Source organism: Phyllobates terribilis, unplaced genomic scaffold, assembly GCF_046119375.1.
Source record: "Phyllobates terribilis strain yellow unplaced genomic scaffold, ASM4611937v1 Scaffold_325__1_contigs__length_2139453, whole genome shotgun sequence".
Classification (NCBI taxonomy): domain Eukaryota; kingdom Metazoa; phylum Chordata; class Amphibia; order Anura; family Dendrobatidae; genus Phyllobates; species Phyllobates terribilis.
Genome location: NW_027363085.1, coordinates 542074 through 562779, shown reverse-complemented (window position 1 = coordinate 562779; position 20706 = coordinate 542074). Strand labels below are relative to the sequence as shown.

General features: G+C 45.9%; 10 non-coding genes across 10 annotated transcripts; all 10 read right to left on the bottom strand.

The window, feature by feature from the left end:
* Window positions 1–156: 156 nt before the first annotated feature.
* LOC141221580 (U2 spliceosomal RNA) lies at window positions 157–345 on the bottom strand. Its single transcript, XR_012289603.1, has one exon. It is a non-coding gene; the product is annotated as a U2 spliceosomal RNA (small nuclear RNA).
* A 6192-nt stretch (window positions 346–6537) lies between these two features.
* LOC141221374 (U2 spliceosomal RNA) lies at window positions 6538–6728 on the bottom strand. Its single transcript, XR_012289408.1, has one exon. It is a non-coding gene; the product is annotated as a U2 spliceosomal RNA (small nuclear RNA).
* Window positions 6729–7843: 1115 nt separating this feature from the next.
* LOC141221525 (U2 spliceosomal RNA) lies at window positions 7844–8033 on the bottom strand. The gene has a single exon (XR_012289555.1). It is a non-coding gene; the product is annotated as a U2 spliceosomal RNA (small nuclear RNA).
* Window positions 8034–9148: 1115 nt separating this feature from the next.
* On the bottom strand, window positions 9149–9339 carry LOC141221474 (U2 spliceosomal RNA). Its single transcript, XR_012289505.1, has one exon. It is a non-coding gene; the product is annotated as a U2 spliceosomal RNA (small nuclear RNA).
* A 1115-nt stretch (window positions 9340–10454) lies between these two features.
* LOC141221373 (U2 spliceosomal RNA) lies at window positions 10455–10645 on the bottom strand. The gene has a single exon (XR_012289407.1). It is a non-coding gene; the product is annotated as a U2 spliceosomal RNA (small nuclear RNA).
* Window positions 10646–11760: 1115 nt separating this feature from the next.
* On the bottom strand, window positions 11761–11951 carry LOC141221372 (U2 spliceosomal RNA). The gene has a single exon (XR_012289406.1). It is a non-coding gene; the product is annotated as a U2 spliceosomal RNA (small nuclear RNA).
* Window positions 11952–13066: 1115 nt separating this feature from the next.
* LOC141221458 (U2 spliceosomal RNA) lies at window positions 13067–13257 on the bottom strand. The gene has a single exon (XR_012289490.1). It is a non-coding gene; the product is annotated as a U2 spliceosomal RNA (small nuclear RNA).
* Window positions 13258–14372: 1115 nt separating this feature from the next.
* Window positions 14373–14563, bottom strand: LOC141221371 (U2 spliceosomal RNA). Its single transcript, XR_012289405.1, has one exon. It is a non-coding gene; the product is annotated as a U2 spliceosomal RNA (small nuclear RNA).
* A 1115-nt stretch (window positions 14564–15678) lies between these two features.
* Window positions 15679–15871, bottom strand: LOC141221574 (U2 spliceosomal RNA). Its single transcript, XR_012289597.1, has one exon. It is a non-coding gene; the product is annotated as a U2 spliceosomal RNA (small nuclear RNA).
* Window positions 15872–20339: 4468 nt separating this feature from the next.
* LOC141221610 (U2 spliceosomal RNA) lies at window positions 20340–20524 on the bottom strand. The gene has a single exon (XR_012289619.1). It is a non-coding gene; the product is annotated as a U2 spliceosomal RNA (small nuclear RNA).
* Window positions 20525–20706: the final 182 nt, after the last annotated feature.

The following is a 20706-nucleotide window of genomic DNA, read 5'->3' as shown; positions in this document are numbered from 1 at the left end:
GAGCTTGTAATCTGGCTTCTGCAACTTTGAACATGAAAAATCCAATGAGGAGAAGAAAAGCAAAGCCAAAGAGTCCATCCCAAAATCCGACAAACAAGCAAAATGAACAAAAAACATTGAATTCAATTCTTTCTGATTTTAGAAACTGCATTAAAGAAGGGGTGCACCGGTCCTGGAGATACTGCAATACCAGGTCAATGCGTGGAGTGGACAGAGCAAGCTCTTTTTCCATCTCCCTGTTCTAAAAATCCATTTAATATATGGTCCCCAGATAGGGGACGTATCAGATATTAAACTGATAAGAACAGATTTTTTTTTTTTTTTTTTTTTTTTTCAAAATCAGATAGGCCGGAGCATAAGCTCAATCAAATCGACTTACAAAAGCCTTTCATTGACACTTAGCCTTTCATCACACTTGGTATATAATCAAAAATAAAACCAAACCTTATCATCAGGTACATTATACACTACTAATTAAACTTTACCAAAAACCTCCACTTTTTAAACTTCCAGATCCCTTCAGCATCTATAATACTTCCACGTTCCTGATCCCAGAGGTATATTACATACATACGTGACAGAATCAATCTCAAACATTCATTAACTGACATTTTCTTCCTTTTAAAAACTAACAAATTCCTCGCATCCCACAAACTTTCAATTACACACACCACCAACAACCATAAAATCCTATCCTTAATTCTACTACATGCACCCATCCCAAACATAGCAAGTTTCCAATTTACATACTTTACACCCACCAATTCCTTGCAAAGTCCCCCTATACCCTTCCATACATCATATGGAAAATCACAATCCCATACCATATGTCTAACATGCTCTCTCAAACCACATCCATCCCTCGGGCATACCTCAGATTTAACTAAATCCCTCTTCTTTTGCACATCTCTAACAGGCAAAATGTCATGCAATATCATCCAAGCGATATCTCTCTGTCTGTTAGTCACACCATCTATACTTAATTTTCTCCACATCTCGGTTACTTCCTCCCCTCTCAACCCATTGATATTACATACCACCTCACGCTCACGCACCATCCTAATGACTTTCTTCTTTTGACTAAAATCACTCATGTTAACGGACAACAAATCATACTTCCTTACAAATTTCTCAACACAACCATACCATACAGGACACTTAAAAGCAACAGGCACTCTAGCATCCCTTTTGACCCACTTTAAGCCATAAAGCATCCATCCAGCCGAATACTTCATCATATAAGCACACTTATTACTTTTCCCTAGAACCACCACCACCATTTTCACGTAACTAATCCCTAAAAAGAAATCAATATTTGGAAAATCCAAACCACCATTTACACATAACTTATAGACATATTCCCGTTTCAATTTCTCCATGCGACTTCCCCAAAGAAAATTAAAGATGAATTTCTCAGTTTTCCTAATTTTCTTAAAAGCAGCAGGATATACATTCGCAACAAACAACAAAATAGGCAAAATAACCGCCTTAATAATCAGAACTTTCCCAGTCAGAGTTAATTCTCTCATTCGCCAAAAATTCAACTTGCGCACCACTCTCACCCCACAATGTTCCCAACTCTCATTTCCTTTCAAATCATCATTAAACTTAATCCCAAGCACCTTTATTGCACCATCCTCACACCTCACACCATCCATCCGTACATTCCTCTCACCAAAACATTTAAAGGAACTCTTAGTCCAATTGACCTTAAAAGCTGAGACACTACAAAACAAACTTAATATCAACCTTGCCCTACTCATCGCAGCCATATTCCCACTCACAATCACTACATCATCCATGTAACCTAGAATTCTCACATCCTTTCCATTACTCCCAGGAATCATCACACCTCTCATAAACTTATCCTTCCTAACCATACACATCAACACTTCAATCACACTAATAAACAAAAAAGGGGACATAGGGCACCCCTGACGCACTCCTGATTTAATTCTCACTTTCTCACTCAACCACCCATTCACCAAAAATTCACTTGAAACATTACAATACAAACTCCTAACACAGTTTACAAAATTCCTGGAATAACCCATCTTAGACAAAACCTTAAACATAAAGCTATGTGACACACGGTCAAAAGCTTTTTCAAAATCAACCGAAAACAACAAACATTTCTGCTTACGACTCATACAATCCCCAATCACATCACGCAACAACACCAAATTTTCAGTCATACTTCTCCCAGGCACTGCACACACTTGATCTTCATCCACCACACCGCCAATCACTTCCCGCATCCGGCTAGCCAACAATTTACTAAACACCTTATAGTCTGCATTCAAAAGGGTGATTGGCCTCCAATTCCCCAAATCCTTTTTATCACCTTTCTTATGAACCAAAACCACCACCCCATCTCTCATAGATTCACTCAACATATTCTCCGTGAACATATACTGGCACACCTCCAATAAGTCATTTCCCATCGTGTCCCATTCCTTAACATATAACTCCACGGGCAGTCCATCCTTCCCAGGTGTTTTATTCTTACTCGCAGACATCACCACTTTTTTAACTTCATCCAACACAATTACATCATCCAATATTTCACGTTCATCCTCACCCAAACAACCTTCTAAACACCCCAAAGCATCAGTCAACATCCTATCATCAACCCATTTTTCCCCATACAACTCCTTATAAAACAACACCACCTCCTGCATCACATCCTTCCCACTCACACACACCCCATCGCCATTCACCACCTCATCCATATCTACTTTCTTCCCAAAAACTTTTTTGAAAAAAAACCTTGTGCATTTCTCATTTTTCTCCAAATGTTCAATCTTAGAACGGTAAATAATTTCTTTCCCTTTACCCTCAATATATTTCTTAATCTCTTCTTTCACTTGACACATCAAAACATCCACATCCACTCCAATCATCCTTAACTTCCTCAGCCACTCCAGTCTAGAGCTTAAATCATTAAATTTTGCTCTATTCATTGCTGCTTTCCTCCTGCCCCTTTTTCTAAAGAAAAAAACAATCTCACTCTTCATCCAGTCCCACCACTCAAGCACATTCCTGTAATCACTTTTTTTATCCCTCCACCTAACATACATTCGCCTAAAATCACGCATGATCCTATTATCTTCCAGCAAACGCACATTAAGTTTCCACACGCCACCACCATATACAAAGGAAATCTTACCTTCTAGACGTGCCCTCAAACACACATGGTCAGAGAAGGGAACATCTTCCTGCTGGAAATTCCTACAAATAACATTTTGTGAAGAAAAGAAGATACGGTCTATTCTAGACTCTATGCCTCCCCTGTCGGCCTTATAGGTCGCAGGAGGTGGATTACCTAAAAAAACTTCCGCAGCATCCTGTAAGGAAAAATCCGCCACAAGACTCTTGAGTCTTTTACCTGTAACATCCATCTTATCCCCCTCCGTCACACAATTGAAATCTCCAACAAAAATTATTGGCATTTTGCCAGATAAAAAAAAACATAATTTCTCAAAAATTTCCAGCCTCTCCCCTTTATCTATTGGTGCATACATATTTACCACCCTAACCCTCCACCCCCTACAATTTAACTCACATATTACACACCTCCCCGCCTCCACCACCATGTAACTTTCTATCTTAACACTATAACCCTTCACCAAAACACCTACCCCACAATTTTTATTACATACAGAACCAGACCACACACTTTGACCTAAAGGCCATGCATTTTCACTTAAGGGATCGGAGATCGCACACTCCTGCACACAGTATACGTCCGCATCCAAGTTGCTCAAGTAGTCCAAAATTGCCACTCTTCTCGACTCAGATTTAATCAGCCGAACATTTAGCGACAAGATGCTGAGAGCAACTTGGGCACCCATCTATTAATTTGATGTGGCAGGTCACGACAACATGCCCACCTGTACATCATCCTAACCCTTCTGGGGGTAGGACGCTGGACGTGCAGATATCGTAGTTTGTGCCTTCCCCCAAAAAAGACACATCTTGGGGATCGGATGCAGTAGGGTACACCCGGGCTGGACTCACACTGCAGTCACTTAAAGGGGAAAAGGATGGTTCAGTTTTCTTCTTTTTCTTCACTGAAGCGCCTCCATCTTCATCTGAACTATAATCCCGCCGCTGGGGGTCAAAGTCCCCCTGACATCCCTCCTCCTCAAGGTCAGAAACGACATCGCTCCAGGCCACATGCGGTGTTCTGGTCAGATCAGACTCCTCTTCCCCCTGCAATGTAACCATCATGTCTGGAATTTCAGCCTCCAGATCCTCCACCGGGGCCACTTCCATGCCTATGCGATCATCAGTTATCGTCTCAGACTCACTGACATCTGAAGCCACAGACGCGGCCCTCTGCACCGGTGGCTCAGGTGCCAGCTCCATATTTCCTCTTACATTCACACGAACCAGTTCTGGAAAAGCAACCCGAGCCTCCTCCTCATCCAGGAAAGCCAGAGTAGATATCGGAGCAGTCGGAGTTGGAGCAGTCGGAGTTGTAGCTGTGGGTGCAGGAGATTCATTTCTTCTCCTTCCCCTTCCCGCTGCCCCCGCATATGAACCAGGATGGAATATACAGTCTCTGAAGGCATGCCCCTTCTCTCCGCAGAGGTTACAGACTATTTCATTTTTGCAATTATTGGAAGAATGACCCACCTCATTGCACTTCCTGCAAATAATCTGTCTGATGTCGCATGCTTCCTGAGTATGGCCATACCTCCTACAATGACGACAAAACCTGGGCGCATTGGGGAAGAACAGGTAACCCCGCTCACTCCCAATGGAAAAATTTGATGGAGGATAATGTATACCCCCTGGTTCATCAGGACTTTCCCGGAACTTGACCATGAAACGATATTTACCGGTCCATAGTTCCTCCTCATTCATGACTTTTACTGCCACCTTGGTAATATAGCAGTGCCTATTTAGAAAGGCATAAATCAAAGCCAAGTCCACATGTGGGTTGTACATGAAAACAGTCAGAGGTACCTCTTTGCAGCAATACAAGATGACAAAAGTCAGCCCATCCAAATATTGATTGTCCAGATTCTTTTTCAAACAATCATAGAAATTGTTGCAAACAGCCATAGAAGTAAATACAAGATTATACTTGCTTTTGAATTGCTGGAGGCACAAGATTTCTTCCTTCTTCACTTCAAGGAGTCCAAACAAAATCTCCTTCACCACGAAGCTGAGGGTAAAGATTCCTTCTTTGCCTTCTTCCACATCAATCTGGATTCCAAACTTCACTCGAGCCTCACCGGGCCCAGCGTATCGAATGCGTCCCATTATCGCTAGTCGTGTCTACTGGCCAACTCCTTATAGCAGCAAGTGGCTTAAGCCATAAAATGGCGATGCCACAGGGCCAAGAGTTAACGCACAGACAGCCAAATGACTAGACCCATTACAGATCTGAGCCAAAAGGCCGAGAAGCGATAACCAGAATTGGTTTCAAACTACGGAGCCACCCAAGGATCCTGAAAAGTCCATTTGTGGAGATGAGCTCCTGGACTCCCGTTAAGAAGACATGTTGTCAACCTCTAGATCCCTTACATGCCTGCACTTTTCGGCTTGCTGCTGCTGCAATCCACGCGTTTTAGATCTGCATAACTCCACCTCTTTAAACACAGCACCTTCACCCCCTGCTGTTCCCACCCGCCTCAACACCGTTGGAAGGGAGGAGAACCAATTAAGGCGGGGGGTGGGGTGGAACGAGCAGCTGTCTACCCTTAGCAGGAGGGCTCCTGATTACATACCTCTCCTGCTGCTGCTGCTGCTGGCTGTCCAGCAGCAGACTGAAGGTGGCTGCTGCTGTGCACAGGTATATAAAGGCTCAGAGCCTATTATGACATGCGCAGCCAGCGTTCCATTGCCACATTCCATCTACTGCAGGCAGGATACCTGGCTGGCTGAATGTCACTGAGAAGCTCACAGAGACCGCCATAAGCAACAGTTTAACAGAATGCCACAGACTAATCAACCAAACTTTTTGGGTTGGGTTCTCTTTTATAGTCTGCAGGCATTAAATGAAAGAAGTCAGTGTTCCAGCAGAAGGAGACAACGTTTCAGAAAAGGCATTGTAGCAAACCAAAAAAGAAATTTTAAGCGCAGCAGAGTAACCAGCGCACATACCTGTTAGCTCAGGTGAGTTTAAAAGGCTGCTGTTGATAACAAGGGCATTTGCTAAATAGATGGTGTGTGTGCAACAATATACTGAAAGGTCAATTATATTGTGCAGCTTATCTCACCACCTGTAGTTATTTAGGTGAAAGCTCCAAAATGCTTGCCTAATATGTCTGTTTATCCAAAAGGAAGTAAAAAGGGAGAGCTAGAAAGATAGCATTGCATCACATTACATGGCAATGCAATGCACAGTTGCTGAAGTTGAACCAAAATGAGCTTGTAATCTGGCTTCTGCAACTTTGAACATGAAAAATCCAATGAGGAGAAGAAAAGCAAAGCTAAAGAGTCCATCCCAAAATCCGACAAACAAGCAAAATGAACAAAAAACATTGAATTCAATTCTTTCTGATTTTAGAAACTGCATTAAAGAAGGGGTGCACCGGTCCTGGAGATACTGCAATACCAGGTCAATGCGTGGAGTGGACAGAGCAAGCTCTTTTTCCATCTCCCTGTTCTAAAAATCCATTTAATATATGGTCCCCAGATAGGGGACGTATCAGATATTAAACTGATAAGAACAGATACTACACTTGATCTTAGCCAAAAGGCCGAGAAGCGATAACCAGAATTGGTTTCAAACTAAGGAGCCACCCAAGGATCCTGAAAAGTCCATTTGTGGAGATGAGCTCCTGGACTCCCGTTAAGAAGACATGTTGTCAACCTCTAGATCCCTTACATGCCTGCACTTTTCGGCTTGCTGCTGCTGCAATCCACGCGTTTTAGATCTGCATAACTCCACCTCTTTAAACACAGCACCTTCACCCCCTGCTGTTCCCACCCGCCTCAACACCGTTGGAAGGGAGGAGAACCAATTAAGGCGGGGGGTGGGGTGGAACGAGCAGCTGTCTACCCTTAGCAGGAGGGCTCCTGATTACATACCTCTCCTGCTGCTGCTGCTGCTGGCTGTCCAGCAGCAGACTGAAGGTGGCTGCTGCTGTGCACAGGTATATAAAGGCTCAGAGCCTATTATGACACGCGCAGCCAGCGTTCCATTGCCACATTCCATCTACTGCAGGCAGGATACCTGGCTGGCTGAATGTCGCTGAGAAGCTCACAGAGACCGCCATAAGCAACAGTTTAACAGAATGCCACAGACTAATCAACCAAACTTTTTGGGTTGGGTTCTCTTTTATAGTCTGCAGGCATTAAATGAAAGAAGTCAGTGTTCCAGCAGAAGGAGACAACGTTTCAGAAAAGGCATTGTAGCAAACCAAAAAAGAAATTTTGAGCGCAGCAGAGTAACCAGCGCACATACCTGTTAGCTCAGGTGAGTTTAAAAGGCTGCTGTTGATAACAAGGGCATTTGCTAAATAGATGGTGTGTGTGCAACAATATACTGAAAGGTCAATTATATTGTGCAGCTTATCTCACCACCTGTAGTTATTTAGGTGAAAGCTCCAAAATGCTTGCCTAATATGTCTGTTTATCCAAAAGGAAGTAAAAAGGGAGAGCTAGAAAGATAGCATTGCATCACATTACATGGCAATGCAATGCACAGTTGCTGAAGTTGAACCAAAATGAGCTTGTAATCTGGCTTCTGCAACTTTGAACATGAAAAATCCAATGAGGAGAAGAAAAGCAAAGCCAAAGAGTCCATCCCAAAATCCGACAAACAAGCAAAATGAACAAAAAACATTGAATTCAATTCTTTCTGATTTTAGAAACTGCATTAAAGAAGGGGTGCACCGGTCCTGGAGATACTGCAATACCAGGTCAATGCGTGGAGTGGACAGAGCAAGCTCTTTTTCCATCTCCCTGTTCTAAAAATCCATTTAATATATGGTCCCAGATAGGGGACGTATCAGATATTAAACTGATAAGAACAGATACTACACTTGATCTTAGCCAAAAGGCCGAGAAGCGATAACCAGAATTGGTTTCAAACTACGGAGCCACCCAAGGATCCTGAAAAGTCCATTTCTGGAGATGAGCTCCTGGACTCCCGTTAAGAAGACATGTTGTCAACCTCTAGATCCCTTACATGCCTGCACTTTTCGGCTTGCTGCTGCTGCAATCCACGCGTTTTAGATCTGCATAACTCCACCTCTTTAAACACAGCACCTTCACCCCCTGCTGTTCCCACCCGCCTCAACACCGTTGGAAGGGAGGAGAACCAATTAAGGCGGGGGGTGGGGTGGAACGAGCAGCTGTCTACCCTTAGCAGGAGGGCTCCTGATTACATACCTCTCCTGCTGCTGCTGCTGCTGGCTGTCCAGCAGCAGACTGAAGGTGGCTGCTGCTGTGCACAGGTATATAAAGGCTCAGAGCCTATTATGACACGCGCAGCCAGCGTTCCATTGCCACATTCCATCTACTGCAGGCAGGATACCTGGCTGGCTGAATGTCGCTGAGAAGCTCACAGAGACCGCCATAAGCAACAGTTTAACAGAATGCCACAGACTAATCAACCAAACTTTTTGGGTTGGGTTCTCTTTTATAGTCTGCAGGCATTAAATGAAAGAAGTCAGTGTTCCAGCAGAAGGAGACAACGTTTCAGAAAAGGCATTGTAGCAAACCAAAAAAGAAATTTTAAGCGCAGCAGAGTAACCAGCGCACATACCTGTTAGCTCAGGTGAGTTTAAAAGGCTGCTGTTGATAACAAGGGCATTTGCTAAATAGATGGTGTGTGTGCAACAATATACTGAAAGGTCAATTATATTGTGCAGCTTATCTCACCACCTGTAGTTATTTAGGTGAAAGCTCCAAAATGCTTGCCTAATATGTCTGTTTATCCAAAAGGAAGTAAAAAGGGAGAGCTAGAAAGATAGCATTGCATCACATTACATGGCAATGCAATGCACAGTTGCTGAAGTTGAACCAAAATGAGCTTGTAATCTGGCTTCTGCAACTTTGAACATGAAAAATCCAATGAGGAGAAGAAAAGCAAAGCTAAAGAGTCCATCCCAAAATCCGACAAACAAGCAAAATGAACAAAAAACATTGAATTCAATTCTTTCTGATTTTAGAAACTGCATTAAAGAAGGGGTGCACCGGTCCTGGAGATACTGCAATACCAGGTCAATGCGTGGAGTGGACAGAGCAAGCTCTTTTTCCATCTCCCTGTTCTAAAAATCCATTTAATATATGGTCCCCAGATAGAGGACGTATCAGATATTAAACTGATAAGAACAGATACTACACTTGATCTTAGCCAAAAGGCCGAGAAGCGATAACCAGAATTGGTTTCAAACTAAGGAGCCACCCAAGGATCCTGAAAAGTCCATTTGTGGAGATGAGCTCCTGGACTCCCGTTAAGAAGACATGTTGTCAACCTCTAGATCCCTTACATGCCTGCACTTTTCGGCTTGCTGCTGCTGCAATCCACGCGTTTTAGATCTGCATAACTCCACCTCTTTAAACACAGCACCTTCACCCCCTGCTGTTCCCACCCGCCTCAACACCGTTGGAAGGGAGGAGAACCAATTAAGGCGGGGGGTGGGGTGGAACGAGCAGCTGTCTACCCTTAGCAGGAGGGCTCCTGATTACATACCTCTCCTGCTGCTGCTGCTGCTGGCTGTCCAGCAGCAGACTGAAGGTGGCTGCTGCTGTGCACAGGTATATAAAGGCTCAGAGCCTATTATGACACGCGCAGCCAGCGTTCCATTGCCACATTCCATCTACTGCAGGCAGGATACCTGGCTGGCTGAATGTCGCTGAGAAGCTCACAGAGACCGCCATAAGCAACAGTTTAACAGAATGCCACAGACTAATCAACCAAACTTTTTGGGTTGGGTTCTCTTTTATAGTCTGCAGGCATTAAATGAAAGAAGTCAGTGTTCCAGCAGAAGGAGACAACGTTTCAGAAAAGGCATTGTAGCAAACCAAAAAAGAAATTTTAAGCGCAGCAGAGTAACCAGCGCACATACCTGTTAGCTCAGGTGAGTTTAAAAGGCTGCTGTTGATAACAAGGGCATTTGCTAAATAGATGGTGTGTGTGCAACAATATACTGAAAGGTCAATTATATTGTGCAGCTTATCTCACCACCTGTAGTTATTTAGGTGAAAGCTCCAAAATGCTTGCCTAATATGTCTGTTTATCCAAAAGGAAGTAAAAAGGGAGAGCTAGAAAGATAGCATTGCATCACATTACATGGCAATGCAATGCACAGTTGCTGAAGTTGAACCAAAATGAGCTTGTAATCTGGCTTCTGCAACTTTGAACATGAAAAATCCAATGAGGAGAAGAAAAGCAAAGCCAAAGAGTCCATCCCAAAATCCGACAAACAAGCAAAATGAACAAAAAACATTGAATTCAATTCTTTCTGATTTTAGAAACTGCATTAAAGAAGGGGTGCACCGGTCCTGGAGATACTGCAATACCAGGTCAATGCGTGGAGTGGACAGAGCAAGCTCTTTTTCCATCTCCCTGTTCTAAAAATCCATTTAATATATGGTCCCCAGATAGGGGACGTATCAGATATTAAACTGATAAGAACAGATACTACACTTGATCTTAGCCAAAAGGCCGAGAAGCGATAACCAGAATTGGTTTCAAACTACGGAGCCACCCAAGGATCCTGAAAAGTCCATTTCTGGAGATGAGCTCCTGGACTCCCGTTAAGAAGACATGTTGTCAACCTCTAGATCCCTTACATGCCTGCACTTTTCGGCTTGCTGCTGCTGCAATCCACGCGTTTTAGATCTGCATAACTCCACCTCTTTAAACACAGCACCTTCACCCCCTGCTGTTCCCACCCGCCTCAACACCGTTGGAAGGGAGGAGAACCAATTAAGGCGGGGGGTGGGGTGGAACGAGCAGCTGTCTACCCTTAGCAGGAGGGCTCCTGATTACATACCTCTCCTGCTGCTGCTGCTGCTGGCTGTCCAGCAGCAGACTGAAGGTGGCTGCTGCTGTGCACAGGTATATAAAGGCTCAGAGCCTATTATGACACGCGCAGCCAGCGTTCCATTGCCACATTCCATCTACTGCAGGCAGGATACCTGGCTGGCTGAATGTCGCTGAGAAGCTCACAGAGACCGCCATAAGCAACAGTTTAACAGAATGCCACAGACTAATCAACCAAACTTTTTGGGTTGGGTTCTCTTTTATAGTCTGCAGGCATTAAATGAAAGAAGTCAGTGTTCCAGCAGAAGGAGACAACGTTTCAGAAAAGGCATTGTAGCAAACCAAAAAAGAAATTTTAAGCGCAGCAGAGTAACCAGCGCACATACCTGTTAGCTCAGGTGAGTTTAAAAGGCTGCTGTTGATAACAAGGGCATTTGCTAAATAGATGGTGTGTGTGCAACAATATACTGAAAGGTCAATTATATTGTGCAGCTTATCTCACCACCTGTAGTTATTTAGGTGAAAGCTCCAAAATGCTTGCCTAATATGTCTGTTTATCCAAAAGGAAGTAAAAAGGGAGAGCTAGAAAGATAGCATTGCATCACATTACATGGCAATGCAATGCACAGTTGCTGAAGTTGAACCAAAATGAGCTTGTAATCTGGCTTCTGCAACTTTGAACATGAAAAATCCAATGAGGAGAAGAAAAGCAAAGCCAAAGAGTCCATCCCAAAATCCGACAAACAAGCAAAATGAACAAAAAACATTGAATTCAATTCTTGCTGATTTTAGAAACTGCATTAAAGAAGGGGTGCACCGGTCCTGGAGATACTGCAATACCAGGTCAATGCGTGGAGTGGACAGAGCAAGCTCTTTTTCCATCTCCCTGTTCTAAAAATCCATTTAATATATGGTCCCCAGATAGGGGACGTATCAGATATTAAACTGATAAGAACAGATACTACACTTGATCTTAGCCAAAAGGCCGAGAAGCGATAACCAGAATTGGTTTCAAACTACGGAGCCACCCAAGGATCCTGAAAAGTCCATTTCTGGAGATGAGCTCCTGGACTCCCGTTAAGAAGACATGTTGTCAACCTCTAGATCCCTTACATGCCTGCACTTTTCGGCTTGCTGCTGCTGCAATCCACGCGTTTTAGATCTGCATAACTCCACCTCTTTAAACACAGCACCTTCACCCCCTGCTGTTCCCACCCGCCTCAACACCGTTGGAAGGGAGGAGAACCAATTAAGGCGGGGGGTGGGGTGGAACGAGCAGCTGTCTACCCTTAGCAGGAGGGCTCCTGATTACATACCTCTCCTGCTGCTGCTGCTGCTGGCTGTCCAGCAGCAGACTGAAGGTGGCTGCTGCTGTGCACAGGTATATAAAGGCTCAGAGCCTATTATGACACGCGCAGCCAGCGTTCCATTGCCACATTCCATCTACTGCAGGCAGGATACCTGGCTGGCTGAATGTCGCTGAGAAGCTCACAGAGACCGCCATAAGCAACAGTTTAACAGAATGCCACAGACTAATCAACCAAACTTTTTGGGTTGGGTTCTCTTTTATAGTCTGCAGGCATTAAATGAAAGAAGTCAGTGTTCCAGCAGAAGGAGACAACGTTTCAGAAAAGGCATTGTAGCAAACCAAAAAAGAAATTTTAAGCGCAGCAGAGTAACCAGCGCACATACCTGTTAGCTCAGGTGAGTTTAAAAGGCTGCTGTTGATAACAAGGGCATTTGCTAAATAGATGGTGTGTGTGCAACAATATACTGAAAGGTCAATTATATTGTGCAGCTTATCTCACCACCTGTAGTTATTTAGGTGAAAGCTCCAAAATGCTTGCCTAATATGTCTGTTTATCCAAAAGGAAGTAAAAAGGGAGAGCTAGAAAGATAGCATTGCATCACATTACATGGCAATGCAATGCACAGTTGCTGAAGTTGAACCAAAATGAGCTTGTAATCTGGCTTCTGCAACTTTGAACATGAAAAATCCAATGAGGAGAAGAAAAGCAAAGCCAAAGAGTCCATCCCAAAATCCGACAAACAAGCAAAATGAACAAAAAACATTGAATTCAATTCTTTCTGATTTTAGAAACTGCATTAAAGAAGGGGTGCACCGGTCCTGGAGATACTGCAATACCAGGTCAATGCGTGGAGTGGACAGAGCAAGCTCTTTTTCCATCTCCCTGTTCTAAAAATCCATTTAATATATGGTCCCCAGATAGGGGACGTATCAGATATTAAACTGATAAGAACAGATACTACACTTGATCTTAGCCAAAAGGCCGAGAAGCAATAACCAGAATTGGTTTCAAACTACGGAGCCACCCAAGGATCCTGAAAAGTCCATTTGTAGAGATGAGCTCCTGGACTCCCGTTAAGAAGACATGTTGTCAACCTCTAGATCCCTTACATGCCTGCACTTTTCGGCTTGCTGCTGCTGCAATCCACGCGTTTTAGATCTGCATAACTCCACCTCTTTAAACACAGCACCTTCACCCCCTGCTGTTCCCACCCGCCTCAACACCGTTGGAAGGGAGGAGAACCAATTAAGGCGGGGGGTGGGGTGGAACGAGCAGCTGTCTACCCTTAGCAGGAGGGCTCCTGATTACATACCTCTCCTGCTGCTGCTGCTGCTGGCTGTCCAGCAGCAGACTGAAGGTGGCTGCTGCTGTGCACAGGTATATAAAGGCTCAGAGCCTATTATGACACGCGCAGCCAGCGTTCCATTGCCACATTCCATCTACTGCAGGCAGGATACCTGGCTGGCTGAATGTCGCTGAGAAGCTCACAGAGACCGCCATAAGCAACAGTTTAACAGAATGCCACAGACTAATCAACCAAACTTTTTGGGTTGGGTTCTCTTTTATAGTCTGCAGGCATTAAATGAAAGAAGTCAGTGTTCCAGCAGAAGGAGACAACGTTTCAGAAAAGGCATTGTAGCAAACCAAAAAAGAAATTTTAAGCGCAGCAGAGTAACCAGCGCACATACCTGTTAGCTCAGGTGAGTTTAAAAGGCTGCTGTTGATAACAAGGGCATTTGCTAAATAGATGGTGTGTGTGCAACAATATACTGAAAGGTCAATTATATTGTGCAGCTTATCTCACCACCTGTAGTTATTTAGGTGAAAGCTCCAAAATGCTTGCCTAATATGTCTGTTTATCCAAAAGGAAGTAAAAAGGGAGAGCTAGAAAGATAGCATTGCATCACATTACATGGCAATGCAATGCACAGTTGCTGAAGTTGAACCAAAATGAGCTTGTAATCTGGCTTCTGCAACTTTGAACATGAAAAATCCAATGAGGAGAAGAAAAGCAAAGCCAAAGAGTCCATCCCAAAATCCGACAAACAAGCAAAATGAACAAAAAACATTGAATTCAATTCTTTCTGATTTTAGAAACTGCATTAAAGAAGGGGTGCACCGGTCCTGGAGATACTGCAATACCAGGTCAATGCGTGGAGTGGACAGAGCAAGCTCTTTTTCCATCTCCCTGTTCTAAAAATCCATTTAATATATGGTCCCCAGATAGGGGACGTATCAGATATTAAACTGATAAGAACAGATACTACACTTGATCTTAGCCAAAAGGCCGAGAAGCGATAACCAGAATTGGTTTCAAACTACGGAGCCACCCAAGGATCCTGAAAAGTCCATTTGTGGAGATGAGCTCCTGGACTCCCGTTAAGAAGACATGTTGTCAACCTCTAGATCCCTTACATGCCTGCACTTTTCGGCTTGCTGCTGCTGCAATCCACGCGTTTTAGATCTGCATAACTCCACCTCTTTAAACACAGCACCTTCACCCCCTGCTGTTCCCACCCGCCTCAACACCGTTGGAAGGGAGGAGAACCAATTAAGGCGGGGGGTGGGGTGGAACGAGCAGCTGTCTACCCTTAGCAGGAGGGCTCCTGATTACATACCTCTCCTGCTGCTGCTGCTGCTGGCTGTCCAGCAGCAGACTGAAGGTGGCTGCAGCTGTGCACAGGTATATAAAAGCTCAGAGCCTATTATGACACGCGCAGCCAGCGTTCCATTGCCACATTCCATCTACTGCAGGCAGGATACCTGGCTGGCTGAATGTCGCTGAGAAGCTCACAGAGACCGCCATAAGCAACAGTTTAACAGAATGCCACAGACTAATCAACCAAACTTTTTGGGTTGGGTTCTCTTTTATAGTCTGCAGGCATTAAATGAAAGAAGTCAGTGTTCCAGCAGAAGGAGACAACGTTTCAGAAAAGGCATTGTAGCAAACCAAAAAAGAAATTTTAAGCGCAGCAGAGTAACCAGCGCACATACCTGTTAGCTCAGGTGAGTTTAAAAGGCTGCTGTTGATAACAAGGGCATTTGCTAAATAGATGGTGTGTGTGCAACAATATACTGAAAGGTCAATTATATTGTGCAGCTTATCTCACCACCTGTAGTTATTTAGGTGAAAGCTCCAAAATGCTTGCCTAATATGTCTGTTTATCCAAAAGGAAGTAAAAAGGGAGAGCTAGAAAGATAGCATTGCATCACATTACATGGCAATGCAATGCACAGTTGCTGAAGTTGAACCAAAATGAGCTTGTAATCTGGCTTCTGCAACTTTGAACATGAAAAATCCAATGAGGAGAAGAAAAGCAAAGCCAAAGAGTCCATCCCAAAATCCGACAAACAAGCAAAATGAACAAAAAACATTGAATTCAATTCTTTCTGATTTTAGAAACTGCATTAAAGAAGGGGTGCACCGGTCCTGGAGATACTGCAATACCAGGTCAATGCGTGGAGTGGACAGAGCAAGCTCTTTTTCCATCTCCCTGTTCTAAAAATCCATTTAATATATGGTCCCCAGATAGGGGACGAATCAGATATTAAACTGATAAGAACAGATTTTTTGATTGAATATATCTTTTATTAGCACAAAAAATAAGTTAACAGACAGTGTACAGTGCCGCAGCCCAGTACACACAGAATTCTACATCATATTTACATAGCATGAGGATACGACGCACTAACTAGACACATCACACCCCTATGCTACACAAAACACTCAATCTGAAAGAAAAAGCATGTCAATCAATACAGTACGACGAACCGTGATAAGGGATGGGGATTGGGAAAAAGGGGATGGGGAGGGGAAAATCACAGGCCCGAAGCTTTATTCAAAGACAAGACACATAAGGGGAGAGGGGGAGGAGGGGTTTAGTCCTCATCCTCGTCCTCCGGACTGTCCACGATGGAATAGTCTCTGAGCAGGCTGTGGATCAGCCTGCGGCAGTCCTGGATGGACATCCTCTCCCTCCTCAAGATGAGCCGGTTCCTGGCGACCCAAACGGCATCCTTGAAGCAGTTCGTAAGTCGCCAAGCCTCCTGGATGGCTCCGACGGTATGAACCCCAGGGAAGAGTCCGTAAAACACAGAATGGTGCGATAGGCTCGCCCTGGGGACAGAGTTCCTCAGGTCGTCCTCAAGGGCAGTCAACAGGCGCTGTGCAAATCCGCAGTCCCAAAAAGTGTGCAAAGATGTTTCCTCCACGAAGGGGCACCTTGGGCAGTACCGGGTCTTGCACAGGTTCCGGGCATGCATGAATGACCGGACGGGCAGTCCGCCCTGAATCGCCATCCACGACAAGTCCTTGTGCCCGTTGGTCAGCCTGTCAGACGACACATTTGTCCACACAGTCTCCAGCATGTCCTGGTGAAGTCCTGTGATGTTCTCCACGTCATCCTTGGCTCTGATGAGCTTGTGGATAGTTTTGGGCTTCCACAAGTCGGGCTTGAGTCCCTCCAGTTGATGTTCCCCCACAAATCGAACGACGTCTCCGTAGAACCATGACGTCGTCCAGTTGTAGGGGAAGGAGCTGTCCCACTTGTCCCAGCCGAGTCGCCTCCAAAGAGGAAGCAGGAAGAAGCGAGACATGGACCTGCCCGCGGAGCCATTCTTGACTTGCAAAGTCCGGCGGACACAATCACACACAAAAGAGGATCGCAGGAGGGTGGGGATATCTGGAACGCCCTTCCCACCCTTGCGAGGCTCCTTGTACATGACGGCCCGCCTGACTCTGTCCATCTTGGATCCCCAGACAAAGTGAAACACTGTCCTGGTAATGGCCCTGCACACAGTGACGTGTGGGGGCCAGGCCTGCGCCGTGTACTGCAAGACGGGCAGGACCTCATTACGCAGGACGAGTGCCTTACCCTCACAAGTGAGGTGTCTGAGGCTCCAGAGTCCGATCCGTTGCTTCACCTTGGCCAAGCGTTCTTGCCAGGACTTGAGGGCCGCTCCTTCCTTCCCGAACCAGACTCCCAGCACCTTGAGGAAATCCGGTTGAATGTTGAAGGGGAAGGGGGCGGAGGAGGCCGGCTGCCAATCCCCGAAGAGCATGGCTTCCGACTTCCTGCAGTTGACTTTGGCCCCTGAAGCCCGGCCGAACCTCTCACACGTCTGGACGAGGGCGTCGACTGAACCACGATCAGCGCAGAAGACGGTGACGTCGTCCATGTAGAGCGAGCACTTGACCTCGTGTCGTCCCGGACCCGGTGCGGTGATCCCTCTGATCTCTCCATTCTGCCGGATAGCCTCTGCGAAGAGTTCTATAACACAAACAAAAAGAAGAGGTGATAGAGGGCAGCCTTGTCTGACCCCAGAGAGGACAGGGAAGGGGTCAGTCTTCCAGCCGTTCACCAACACCGAGCTGTGGATATCAAAATACATCAGACGGACATACGAACAAAACATGTTACCCAAACCTAACCGGTGCAGAGCTCGGCCCATGAACTCGTGGGAAACCCGGTCGAAGGCCTTCCCCTGATCCAAGGAGACCAGGGCCGCGTGTGCGCGGCGGAACTTGATGTACTCGACCGTGTCCCGCACGAGAGCGAGGCTGTCTGCGATTCGACGTCCAGGGATGCCGCAGGTCTGGTCCGGGTGGATGATCCGTCCGATGACCGTCTTAAGTCGTGTCGCCATTGTCTTGGCCAGGATCTTGTAGTCCACGTTGAGCAGAGTGATGGGACGCCAATTCCTCAGGTCGCACCTCTCTCCCTTCCGCTTGTACAGGATCGTGACCATTCCTTCCCTCAAAGATGGAGGCATTCTACCCTCCACCACCATCTCCTCGTACAGGTCCAACAGGTCCGGACAGATGAGGTCTCCCAGCGCTACATAGAGCTCCGCTGGAAGACCATCACTGCCCGGGGTCCTGCCGGTCCTAAAGGATTTAGCGGCAGAGAGCAATTCGCCCACCATCAGAGGTTTGTCCAAGGCTGCCGTGCCTGCAGGATCAAGATGGTTAGTGATACCTGACAGGAACTTATCAGCAGCGTCGGGGTCGGTAGTCTTGTGGGAGTAGAGTTCGCTGTAGAAGTCGCTGACGACCTTCATCACGTCCTCCTTCCCACGTCGCATGTTTCCGCTCTCGTCTCGCAGCTCGTTCAGGGGCGTGTGACCGGCATGAAGTTTCCTGAAAAAGAATGAGTTACATTTCTCACCCTTCTCCAGATTCTCCACTTTGGAACGGAAGACGATTCGCTTGGACTCCTCCTCAAAGTGCCTTTTCAGGCTCTTCTTGGTCTCCTCCAGCTCCTCCCTCACGTCCCAGCCGCAGTGAAGAAGGTCCTGCAGCGACCGCAGCTCGCGCTGCAGCCCTCTGAAGTCCCTCCTCTTCTCACACGCCTGTTGTCGACCCTTGGCCTGAAAGAAACAGCGAAACTCAAGTTTAACATATTCCCACCAATCAGAGACTGTTTGGAAGATACCCTTGTAGGACTGCCACATTGCGTAGGCTGCTCTCAGCTCCTCCACGACTTCATCCTGAGCCAGCAGAGCACAATTCAGCTTCCAGGAGCCGGGGCCGGACGGAAAACCGTCGCCGAGGACACCTTGTAAGTGAATGGCTCTGTGGTCGGAGAAGAAGCAGGGGACCATCGAGTGCCTACTCTGCCTGACTGCCCGAGAGGTGAACACAAAGTCAATCCTGGAGCGGAGTGAGCCATCGGGTCGGCTCCACGAATAGTTTGTGGAGCCTCTCCCCATGGAGCCCACCACGTCCTGAAGAGAGGCCTCGGTTACCATCTCGATGAGCAGCTTGGACGTGATGTCCAACTTGGCAGATGTGCCAGAATTACGACCATCCTCCTCGATGGGGCAGTTGAAATCCCCGGCCATCACTAAGGTCCTGGTGGTGGCAAGCTGAAGCCGCAGGGTCTGGAAAAGCTTCAAACGCTCATTCTTCAGTGGGGACGCATACTACACTTGATCTTAGCCAACAGGCCGAGAAGCGATAACCAGAATTGGTTTCAAACTACGGAGCCACCCAAGGATCCTGAAAAGTCCATTTGTGGAGATGAGCTCCTGGACTCCCGTTAAGAAGACATGTTGTCAACCTCTAGATCCCTTACATGCCTGCACTTTTCGGCTTGCTGCTGCTGCAATCCACGCGTTTTAGATCTGCATAACTCCACCTCTTTAAACACAGCACCTTCACCCCCTGCTGTTCCCACCCGCCTCAACACCGTTGGAAGGGAGGAGAACCAATTAAGGCGGGGGGTGGGGTGGAACGAGCAGCTGTCTACCCTTAGCAGGAGGGCTCCTGATTACATACCTCTCCTGCTGCTGCTGCTGCTGGCTGTCCAGCAGCAGACTGAAGGTGGCTGCTGCTGTGCACAGGTATATAAAGGCTCAGAGCCTATTATGACACGCGCAGCCAGCGTTCCATTGCCACATTCCATCTACTGCAGGCAGGATACCTGGCTGGCTGAATGTCGCTGAGAAGCTCACAGAGACCGCCATAAGCAACAGTTTAACAGAATGCCACAGACTAATCAACCAAACTTTTTGGGTTGGGTTCTCTTTTATAGTCTGCAGGCATTAAATGAAAGAAGTCAGTGTTCCAGCAGAAGGAGACAACGTTTCAGAAAAGGCATTGTAGCAAACCAAAAAAGAAATTTTAAGCGCAGCAGAGTAACCAGCGCACATACCTGTTAGCTCAGGTGAGTTTAAAAGGCTGCTGTTGATAACAAGGGCATTTGCTAAATAGATGGTGTGTGTGCAACAATATACTGAAAGGTCAATTATATTGTGCAGCTTATCTCACCACCTGTAGTTATTTAGGTGAAAGCTCCAAAATGCTTGCCTAATATGTCTGTTTATCCAAAAGGAAGTAAAAAGGGAGAGCTAGAAAGATAGCATTGCATCACATTACATGGCAATGCAATGCACAGTTGCTGAAGTTGAACCAAAATGAGCTTGTAATCTGGCTTCTGCAACTTTGAACATGAAAAATCCAATGAGGAGAAGAAAAGCAAAGCCAAAGAGTCCATCCCAAAATCCGACAAACAAGCAAAATGAACAAAAAACATTGAATTCAATTCTTTCTGATTTTAGAAACTGCATTAAAGAAGGGGTGCACCGGTCCTGGAGATACTGCAATACCAGGTCAATGCGTGGAGTGGACAGAGCAAGCTCTTTTTCCATCTCCCTGTTCTAAAAATCCATTTAATATATGGTCCCCAGATAGCGGACGTATCAGATATTAAACTGATAAGAACAGATTTTTTTTTTTTTATCGAAAGCCCGAATTCGTGTACAAAACCCGAGTGCGCTTAAAAAAGTGACAAGTGCCACAAAAAAAAGTGCACTAGGATGCTGGTCTTCTTGAAACCTTCTCCAAAAGGAGAAGGGTCCCCCAAACCATTCCCCGTCCCTCCGTGCCAGAAGGCCACAGCGAGGCACAGGGACAAATAGCCACCTCCAGCCGGAGCCAGA